The following is a 12,012-nucleotide window of genomic DNA, read 5'->3' as shown; positions in this document are numbered from 1 at the left end:
GAGGATTCTTTGTGGGACTTCTTTTCTCTCCATTTGTATACAAGTAACTCTTTTTCTTCAGTCCCTCCAGGGTTCTCTTTCCCTTGTGTTTTTATCTACAACGACTCCTCCTTGCTTCACATTCTTAAGTAGTTCCAACTTCTTTCACAGCTCCTACTACAGGCTTACCCATATCAAAAGAGAGGGAGAAGGATGGAGCAGGCGAATGTTAGATTGCCTTTTCATCTTGATCCCCCCCTGAAGAGGTGTCACTGAAGAAGAAAAGAATACAAATTCAAAGAAGGTGACATCCATATATATAAGGTTTTTTTTGGGAAGGAGGATGGTAGCACTTGTACCCTTATTTAGTTGGAGAGTAGCCTAAGAAAATACATTTAAGGGCTTGGGAATCACATTTGTTACGCTCAGATTTGCAAACAAGAACATAGTAGATGCAACCAAACACTTTTGAAGGGATAGGAAAGGCAAAGGAGGTGTAGAATAAAACCTCAAATGGAAAATGAAACCAGAGGATACTACATGGAGTATGATTCATGAGGAAGGTTGTAATGAGTAAAGCTTCAAACCACAAAGTCTTGGGAACATGCATACTTAACAACAAACTCCTAGTGATTTCCTGCAAGTGGCGATTTTTCCTTCAGCTACCCCATTTTGTTGAGGGGTATCAACATAGGCAAGCTGATGGAGAATGCCATGATCATTGCTACAACATGTATTCACCCCCTCCTAATCAGATCAAACAATTTAGACTTTTGTTTCAATTGGATGGATACCATATGATAAAAAGTCATTAAACCAGTGCACACATCACTTTTGTGTTTTAACAGATAACCCAAGAAGTACGACAACAGTTGTTGTTAAAGTATATCGAGTCCATAGGGAGAAGAGGATATAGCCATGATTCACCTATTGGTGCTTCCCATGCTTGTAGCCCGAGGCTTCCCGGCATATTTTCCCTGGGGCATCCCAGCATGTAGCCGAGGCTTCCTGGCATAAACGCCCGAGGTTTTATGGTAGTCCTCACAGTTATCCAACACCTTAACCCCTGTTGGCAAGGGTTCGTAGCATGGGTGATGAATCTCTAGCCCCATGTCTATATGGCATCGTATGAGTCAGGCGGTGTCAATCGTATCCCATACTACGGGCTACCACAGGCCTCATTTCCAAGCCCACTACGACATCTAGTCTATCAATCACAATCATCATGACATATTCAAGCAGAGTTGATCAACAGTCACACGATGTGTAATATTTGAGAAGTTTCAATTGAATAAGTAACTCAGCATTAAAATTAAAGAATTTAATTGCCGGCATAAATAATATTGTTACACGTACATACACGATAACATTTCACTCACCTGGGTCTGGTTCTATGAACTCAGTTGTAGTTTTAGTTCCGGCTGCAGTCTAGCAGTAGGCCTCGAGCGTTGGATCAAACCCTAAGTATAAATCAGAAATATGTCATTTAATATTCCAAATTGTTTTTGGATGTCCTAGGGTTGATCTAGGCTCACTGGGTTGACTTAGTGCACAATCTGGTATCACTTGGAATTCTCTGGGCCTTACAGTGGGCCTTAGGCCTATGTCCCGATGCATCATCCAGAGATTGTGGCCTAGGGGCAGAATGGTCATTTACCATAGTAGTACATGGTTCTAGGTCCAAATAACCTCACAACACTGATTCCAACTTAACAGTGCTGCAAGACCAACACAGATAGGGTTTCCAAGCCCTGCAGGACCCACTTGGGTACCCAAGGTATCCATCATTATGGACAGATGTGGGGAGGAGTATTTTGGTCACTTACCACCTCCCTACACTGATTTATGGTCCATGGGTGAAGATCCCCAAGTCAGATCAGCAAAATAGCCAATTTTTATTCTCTGGGCGATGTCTCTGGGTGATGTCTGCATCGCCCAGAGCCTGTATAGAACATGAACAGGCTGAGATTCCTAGGTTTTTGACCCTGGGCAGTGCTTGGACCATCCCCCCATGCATGTTAGGTCATCATGGACCCCCTGGGGTGTACCTTGCACTGGACCCCATGGATTTTTACCTGGGCCCACCACTTGGCTACCAGGAGCTGCCCAGACAACCCAGTAAATAAACCTAGTATAGCTTCAGTTGCAAACCAAGGATTTGGCTGCATGTAAGGCTTGATTTACTTATAATACAATGATCTAGAGCTGTTACAATCCATGTCTAGGCTGCATTCAGCCAGAGCACACAGATCTGAGCCCAGACTGTCGGTTCTTGGTGTAACAGTGCAGTGCAGTCTGGCACCAGCTAGGTTTCGGTCTCAGGTGAAGAACAGCCATGAAAAATATTATAAAATGCTCAGATCCTTCATGCATCATGTTTGCATGTTGGATCTGAGATGGTCCATGGCAGCCCCCAGCTATTCTGGGCTACCAATGGCCAGAAATGCATCAAAACCTCAGAGATATATGGAGAAAAATAAAGAACAATGGCATAGCAGTCTGAAAGGCATGGTCTCTATACCTTATAGCAGGTCTGGTAGCAGGCTTGAGCCAAGGTGAGACCTCCTCCTTCTCCTTCTCTTTTCTTCCTCTTCTCCTATTTTCTCTCTTTTCTTTCTTCTCCTCTCCACGGTTTCAACAGTGCCAAGGGCTCTAAAATGAGCCTAAGGCACCCTATTTATAGGCAAGCCTCTCACTGAGGCCTGTTTGGCTGCCTAGGCCTCTTTTGAAAATGCATTTTTAAGCTACTTTTTAGCCATTCTAGGCTCTCTGGTGGGGTCCACAAGGGTCCAAGGGTATGAGGTGGTCCCCCAGACTCCCCTCAACCTATGGAGGGTGCCCATGTCCAATATGGGTGGTCCCCTCACATCTGATCATTAAAATATTACATTTTTCCACTCTGGGTAATGTCTCTGGATGATGTCTGCATCGCCCAGAGATTACAGCAAGGTTGTTTCTTTGTGGGCTTGCATAGGGGTTTGACCCAGGGTCAGGGCCTTGCACCCACATGTCACCCAAGGCTTTTTACACCTATTTTCAGGGGTTGGCCCCACATTTATGGAGAGGAGAGAGAGTACTTGGAGTCCAAGCATACATAATGCTGTGGGGAGTGCAACTGCAAGGATCAATAATCCATCTTCTGACAGGTATGTAGGAGGACATCCTCGGGAGTTCTTCATTAAATTCAATCACTGAGGTGATACTCCACAGTGTGCTTGGATGCCATGTCAGGGGTTCCTATCCTCTAATCAAAATTCCGCCAGTCAGGGCCAAGGTTTGACAGAAATTCAGAGATAGATTGTGCGTGCTTGACAATTACGAGGTACAAGACCAAATCCTTAAGGAGGCATATAACTCACCCTATTCAATCCACCCTGGAAGCACAAAGATGTATAAGGATCTAAAGAAGTACTATTGGTGGATTGGGATGAAGGAAACCATAGCTATATACGTGTCCGAATGCCTTACCTGTTACACCCACACCTGGATTTATTATTTAATAATGTTTTCTCTCTCGTGTGATGTGTAGATTCTGCTGTCGTGTATGCTGGCGAGTTATCTTCACTAATGGTCAAACCTAGCCACAAGATCATTGACCATATCACAGGCCTGCATGTAGAGGAGAGGTTCCTTAACCGGCAGTGGGGAAGATTTATCGATGGTGATTTCGTCAATCATCCTCCCAGCACGAGTCCACAAAGTGAGGAGTACTGAAAGGTGTACCCCGCGTCCCCACAGTTATATACCTTCTTTCGTGATGAGTTTAGTATCACGATCGGGAAGCTATTCGGGATCACGAAGGACACGTCGTGACAGTCAAGGGGTAAGATTTTAACCTTATGAAAGATACTGAACCTTACTCTAGTTGACCTTGAAGTGTGGGCCAAAGCCCGACCCTTTTCCTTTGTGTTTCTGCCCTTATAGTAGCAATGGACGCACAAGCGGACTCATCAGCACTGCATCCATCCGTTTGTCCGCCCGTGCTATCTCTGGGTTTTGTGTGTTTTCCTAGTGTGGGATCCACACCCCGTACCCTGGACACTCCAGTTTAGCCTTTTCGATGAGGTTAGTCCCATCCTTGTCTTTCCTTGGGTTGTAGGTTTCCATATGGGTGGACCCATTGGCTAAATAAGCCTTTTAATGAGTTTTGACTCATTAAGCCTTAGGCCAAATAGACCTTAAGAGGGAGATTAGTCATAAAACCAAGACTTAACCCTCAAGCCTCATTACTTCTCCTTTTACCTACCCCAAACCATTGGAGCTGTGGGAGCATTGAAGGCTTGGAGAAGAAGGGCTTGAGAGGATGCGGAGGTGGGAGACATCGGTTGGTTCAACCTTGAGGTAAATGACCTCACTTACCTCTTCCTCTCCTCCATTTCTGGGTTTGGAGATCCCATTAGGATCGATTCTAAGCTTAGGGGTTCTCTTGGGAACACATCAAACTTCATTAATTTACCCCTTTGAGACCTATAATCCCTCCTCTTGGTGCATTCATGACCTTGATTGACTCCTATGCTGTTAAATCATTGGAAACCTAGCTTAGGTTGGGAAGAACCTTGGGAATGGACTTAAATCCCCAAATCCCCTTATCTTTATGTAGGGCCTCATGTATTGGACCTCCAACGAAGGTCTGAGCTCATCTCCCCTACCCTAAGATCCTAATGGATCCATGAATGAAGGGCTAAAAGTGATGCTCTTCGCAGCTGTTCAAAGGAAGGGCAGCGGATGAATGACCAAACTCACTGTCGTTTATCCGTTCGTTAGTTCGTTCAGCCTATTTTAGCTTTCCTCTTGGGCGGAGTTACGAGCGGACCCATCTAAGTGAATCCGCTCGAAACCCAGAATCCTTAAGTTGTTCTTGGGCGTGTCTCAGGGTTGGAACGGATTTATAAGCGGACTCACGTTTCGCATCCGCCCGTGAGTCCGTTCCATATATTTTCAGGGCATGGCCTGGGCGGATTCACCTGTCTGGCTCTGTTCCTTCATCCATTCCTGCTGTCTTGGCCCAAATCACATTCATTTGTAGGGATCTTTTATGGGATCCACCTATCTACTTCTAACACCGTTCCCATACATTCTCAGACCTTGGAATCTGCACAAAAGTACGTGTCTTAGAGTCAACCTTTCCAAACACCCCGGTGGACAAACAAGCAATCGGTGAGTGGGCTTTGGGTGATGTTCAGGATTGATATATATAATTATAAGAATGCATTATCTAGGTTAATATATTGATTTTTGCGTTTACATTCATTCTTGCTATGTTGCATCTTGCATATGAAACCTGTGACTGTTATAAATACCATATTTATTTGGTTGCCATCCTGGTCTGTATGCGTCGTGCCGTGCTAGTACCCGGGTACTAGATGGAATGGGATGTCAGTGCACCCGGAGTTCCTCTCAGGACGATAGGACTTACATATAGTGTAACTGCGGCTAGGATGCTTGTTCCCTATGCTACAACCCTTGCCAATAAGGGTTGAAGTGTTGGATAGTCTGAGCACCTATGGTCTGTGGAGGTGGGAGAGGCCAGGACAGGGGTAGTGATGACTATCGGGGTTTGCCACTGGGTGGTCATGATGGCTTCTACCGGCGCAGGTCCCAGGTGATAATTGAAGTTTCACTGGGGCGATAGGATAAGTGACCCTCAGTGTCTCCCGAGTTATCACAGTAGCATATGCTATGACTTAGATTATTTGCTAGGTGGAAAATATGAATTTAACATTTCATACATCATGGACTATGTGTGATTGTATGTATGTGCACTCCCCTTTCCCCTCACTAGCTCAGTGGAGCAAACCCCCTGTGTACACAACTTTTTAGACTTTGATGCAGGTGATGGTTACTTGGCTGGTCTGGATGTACAGTTGGCAGATTATGATAGTATTGGGATAGAGGAACCTGGGTACGTGTCGGAAGAACACGGTGACGGTTGCCCTTGTGATGATTGTGCTTATGGGCATTGACACTTTCAGGGATACCTCCCTAACTTTTGATTCTTTTGGGGTATTGTACCCATTCTAGACCTTTCTGTAATAACTTATTATAGTTTTGAGTAGTTATGTCATGGTCAGCTAACGTCAGTACTACTACTAAATTATCACTTAAATGGCTGAACATAATGTAACTGCTTATGTAATTAATGCTTCTGCTTATTCTAACTCTGAAAAATATTGGAATTGTATTCCTTTTTACTCAATGTATTTATTGGGATGAGCCCTTGGGTGATGATCATGCGCTAGGACACTGTGTCGATGATCCTGGTAGGTATTAGGGTGAGGTGTGCATCCCAATCACCCTCTTGACTGTGCTTGTGGTATAAGCTCGGGATAGGGGCATGACAGTGTGGTATCAGAGAGTGATGCCCCACACACTACACATGATTCACTAAGGCCTCTTGATTTACTCTACACAATAGGGTCTAATTAAAAGCTTGTAACAGGCATAATTGGAATGTGTGCAGAATATAGGAAGCAACACGGAAACATAGCACATAATAGGAAAAACATGAGAGTTAAAGAGTTATATATATATATATGTTAATTGAGTTCCCTACATTCCAGCTGATCTTGCTTTAACCTCCTATGGAGGCAAGCAAACTACAATGATCCAAAACAGAATGTTCCAAAATTCCAACTGGTAGGATTATATATACATGATCAAAAAAAAAAAAAAAAACTAGAACAAAAGAAAAGAACAACTACGCAGCAAAACAGAAATATTGTTCATAGACTTTGCACAAACCATAAAAGAACTAAGCTTGTAAAAGCTCATAGACATTCCATCGGATTTGGGGTATAGTCCCCCATTCCACCATCATCACCCTCCTCCTCGTCATCACCACCTTCGTAGTAGAGGTATGCATTGATGTCGTGGATGTCCTTCTCCATCCTCTCCAAGCGATGGTTGTATGAAGTGAATTGCCCATGGACACCTGCAAAACCCTCTAGCATATCTGGATTGAGCCAGGTCATATTAAGGTTCATCTGGTTTAGGGTACTCAGGATTGCACCCATCTCTGAGGTTTTGGAACTGGAGGCCTCAGCAGCATATTGTATTGGCCCCTCTTCCTCATCATCCTCACTGGCTTCTGTACCTGCACCCCTACCACCTATTGGAACCACTGGCTCCCCATCGCAATCAATTGTGACAATAATCTTCATGCAAGTCAAGGAGTTTTTCCCAAATGGTTCCTTAAAACTTTCACAAGGTGGTTCATCACTCAGCAAGCTGAAAGTATTGGAAGATGCGGGTTAGAAGCCTCCCGTAAGGAAGGATTTTCTCAATCTTAGATTTGAACTGCACTTGGTCCCTGTGCTTGATGATGACAAAAGGGAGACTTAATTGCTGTCCCCGGTAAAGATAATACCCCAAGGTAGCAGACATGAGAGAAGGGTCGGTGCTATGTCCTTTCACTGGCACCAGGTTTGATTTGACTATCATAGTTAGAATCCTTTAAGAGTAGCCAAACTTGGTCAGATTCACCCTACTGTCATGCTTGTCATTGGTCATGGTCTTATACAAGTGTTCATACTCTGCCAAAGACATGCAGGATAAGGAATCCCTGGCAGGTGGGTGATACACTCGAGCACCCACAGAACTGATTCCTAGAATTACCCCTAGCTCTACCTCATTGAAGGTGATGTGAACCCCCTTCACAAAGGAATTGATCCTGAGCATTTCCATGTTCTCTTGCTCCACAGTCATATTAGCAGAGAAATGCCCAATTAGCTTGGAGTAGTAGTGTCAGGGTAGAACCAACATGTTGGACCACCCTAGATACTCAAACCTTGGCCCTACCTTAAAGGCTGCTAGTTCCTCGATAATAGGATCCCTCCCTGTTTCGATTTGTCATTCCCGTAGTGTTTGGGCATATAAGACTTCAGCCTCCATGGACATGAATAGATTGGCATCAAAGGGCACCGGGGCTGGAACTGGTACTGGTGCTACGGCAACTGCTGGTGCCCTGCTACTTCTTGTCTTGGGAGCCATTCCATCTCACCTAAACACTTTACACATAAATAAAATAAGGAACACATGTGAGTGAAAGACCACACTAATGTTAAGGAAATAGAGAGATCTAAAGGCAATGTATACAATTGCATTAAAAAATATAGATCCTCTTCTTCTTAAGACAAAATAGGACAATCTTCCCAATCTTCCTAAGGGGCAATAACAACACTTGAAATGAAAGATCAAACTATTATTACATAAACCTATGTAAGGTGGGGAGAATAGGTGTTAAACCCCATGTCTTAGCAACCAAACCATCAAAACAATGGGGGAATTCGGTTTTTACAAGGGTTTGGCTAACCCTAGCCCAAATCGATGGGGGTGTATATGGTTGGACATGTTTACAATTGATAAGTAGTAAAGAGAACAAGAACATGATATCTCCATATATTCTCAAACAATCCAACATAATGTAGAATAATAAGGGAGAAGAACTTGAATGAAACCCTAGAAAAGAACTCAATCAATCCAAGAAGTTCACAATGGTTGGGGGAAATTCATACCTTGAGGTTGGAGGATTGAGGTTTGAAGTAGAAGAAGCCATATCCACGATTTAGGGGCAAGAAATGCTGGGCGGACGAAGCTTGAACACCCTTGCTTTGCTCTCCCACTCCTAACCACTCTCTCAAAATATGAAACTGAATGGAGCGGTTCCTGTTTTGTTAAAATCTGTCGAGCAGACGCACGAACGGACTCACTTATCATGAATCTGCTCGTGGAACCGCTGAGCCTATAGACTCTGACCTTTCATCTTCTGTGCTGGGCGGATGAACGGACAGAACCACTACATAAAGATCCACCCGTTAATCCGTTCGACCCTTTTCCTCTTGGCCTGTGAGCACCCTGAGAACGGACAAAGCAGCGGATTCACATTCCGCATCCGCCCGTAAGTCCATCTAGTTTAAATTTTTGAACGGACTCACAACCAGACTCAGAGGAGTTGATCCGCTAGTGGATCCGCTCGTGTTCTAAAGGGCCAATGGCCTATATTTTTGGGCCCAGCCTCTTTCTTAGGACTCTTGTTGTCTCCGTGTGTTGGAACACATATTCTCTTATGCAATTACATGCTCTTTCTCTATATTGTGCTTATTCCTCCCCTTCTTATGCTTACCTGTGAGGCATCTAATGTAATCAGGTGCTAAAACATGGTCAATACTCACAATCGGAATCGTTCCCCTCCTAAGGATGATGCCAGTGATGTTTCTGAGAAGGTTTGCCTGCACCTCCTCTGGTGAACACAAATGCCAATGTTGTAGTGCTCTTGGGAAATATTCTTCATGATATGCGGAGAGAACAACAAGATTCCCAAAAAGAGCAACGCACTTTCATGCGTGATATGGCTGCCCAGCTTCAAAATACTGGTAGGGAAGGATCAAGAGTACCACCTCAGGTACATGGAATCCCAAATCCCCTGACTAATGTCACTCTTATCATTCCTCCTCCTGGGCCGGCTGCTAATGAAGTTCCTGTAGCACAAGCAAACCAAGATCCACCTCCCCCTCCTCTGACTGCCTTACCTGTCAGAAATGTGGTACCAGAATGGGTTGATGCCTCCAAGCTCTCTGAGAGATTTCAAAAGCATCAACCTCCCACTTTTTATAAGCTGATCCATGACTCAATGTTCCCAACTACTTGGCTCTGGGATCTCGAGAGAATCTTTGAAGTACTACCGTGCAATGATCTCGAGAAGATCCGGTGTGCTACTTTTCAACTCCGAGGTGACGCTGATGTGTGGTGGCATTCCTCGAAGGATCACTTCTGGGCAAAATATCCCAATACTACTTGGGCTCAATTTAAGGAAGCTTTTCTCGAGAACTACTTTCCAAGAAACTTTCGAAAAAAGAAGGAAATTGAATTCATGAACCTCAGTCAAGGATCCAAATCAGTCCTTGAATACCAACAGCTCTTTGAGGAGTATTTCTACTTTGCTCCGACCCATTTGAAGACTGAGGACTTGAAGGCAAGGAGATTTGAAAGAGGACTTAGAGCCAATCTGAGTACTGCAGTGGTGTTACACAAGTACCCCACCTATGCTGAGGTGGTTCAAGCTGCTAAGCTGATAGAAGATCAATAGAGGGAGAATTATTGGGCTATCCAGGCAGGCAAGAGACCGATATCATCCCATGACTCTAGGGGACCTAGCAAGTTTCAAAGAAGAGGGTGTTATACCAATACTGCCCCAATTCAATTCTGCAGGCCTGATTCAGCTCAAGTGCCTAAATCTGTACCTGCTTCTCAATATGGGGCACATACTCTTATATGTTACAACTGCAAGGAGTCTGGTCATATGGCCAAAGATTGTCCACAATCACAATAATTGGGTTCATGGCCGGTTGAGACTTCCAAACCACCCCTGGTAAGGACTGCTGTTCGCCCACTTGCTCCTGCTCCAGTGAGCAAGACTTAGGGGCGAGTCTATTCTGTCACTCATGAGGAAGCCCAATCTGACCTTGGTGTTATCACAAGTACTACACTTAACCATCTTAGTCAAATTAATTAAAAAATTTTTTGGTGGAAACAAATTAATTAAATTTATTTTACTATATTTGGCTATTCGGTATCTGTCAAGCATGATTTCTGTGTGCTCCTTACCTGCTAATGTGTTATTTGATTTGGGTGCGTCACACTCCTTTGTATCCCCCTCCTTTGCCAAGAATTTGAATATTGAACCGGTTGCACTAGAACAAAGGTTGATGGTTAGTATGCCGACTAGAAGCAAAGTTGAGCTTGATCGATCCTTTCACTCTTGCCCTGTTCGAGTAAGCGACCATGGGCTCGAAGCCAGTTTGATCATCCTAGACATGAAAGATTTTGATGTGATTCTGGAAATCGACTGGTTATCCACCCATGGAGCTAGTCTATAATATGTGCAGAAAGGAAGATACTCTTCCGGACAGGAGAAGATAATGAGTTTATCTTTAAGGGCAATAAAAGTAAGAAGCCCAAGAACCCAATCATATTAGCTCTCTAGGTCCAGAAACTCTTGGCACAAGGTTGTCAGTGTTACTTAGCCTCGGTAGTGGACATTGAAGCTAAGGTTACACCGATGGAAGAAATAAGTGTGGTAAGGGATTTCCCTGATGTCTTTCCGGAAGATCTCACACGGTTACCACTGGATCGAGAGATAAAATTTTTGATCAATCTGATACCCGGTGCTGCTCCAGTGTCCAAGGCACCGTACAGAATGGCCCCATCAGAACTAAAAGAACTTCAGGGACAGCTTAATGATCTACTGAAGAAGGGTTTTATTAGACCAAATGTTTCCCCGTGGGGTGCGCCTGTTTTATTTGTGAAGAAGAAGAATGGTAGCATGCATTTATGTATTGACTATCGTGAACTCAACAAGCTGACAATCAAGAATCGGTACCCATTGCCTAGGATCGATGATTTTTTTGATCAATTACAAGGTGCTAGGGTGTTCTCTAAAATTGATCTTCGCTCAGGGTACCACCAGCTGAAGATCAGAGATGGTAACATTAGCAAGACTGCGTTTAGATTGCGATATGGTCATTATGAATTCTTGGTTATGTCTTTTGGGCTAACCAATGCCCCGACAGCCTTTATGGAGTTGATGAATAGGGTGTTTCATGATGTGTTGGATAAATATGTTATTGTATTTATTGATGACATCCTGGTTTACTCTAAGAGTGAAGAAGAGCACGCTGACCATCTTCGATTTATACTTCAGCGCTTGAGAGAAAAGCAGTTTTTTTTTTTTTGGAGACAGGAGGGGTATCCGACTTTAGGCCGACTAAATCCCCCCTAGGCTAGTAAATGACCCCCGCGCCACGCACGAACCGAGAGCTTCTGGGCCCTAGAGAGAAAAGTAGTTATATGCTAAGTTCAGCAAGTGCGAATTCTGGTTACAACAAGTGGCTTTTCTAGGTCATTTGGTGTCAGCGAAGGGCATTGAAGTTGACCCAGCAAAGTACAGTCAGTAGTTGATTGGGAGACACCTAAGAATGTGGCAGACATTCGTAGTTTTCTTGGTCTGGCTGGTTACTATAGGAGATTCATCGAGAA

The sequence above is a fragment of the Telopea speciosissima genome, chromosome 2, assembly GCF_018873765.1.
Source record: "Telopea speciosissima isolate NSW1024214 ecotype Mountain lineage chromosome 2, Tspe_v1, whole genome shotgun sequence".
Lineage (NCBI taxonomy): Eukaryota > Viridiplantae > Streptophyta > Magnoliopsida > Proteales > Proteaceae > Telopea > Telopea speciosissima.
The sequence above is the reverse complement of the archived record's forward strand: the minus strand, read 5'-3'. Positions refer to the sequence as shown.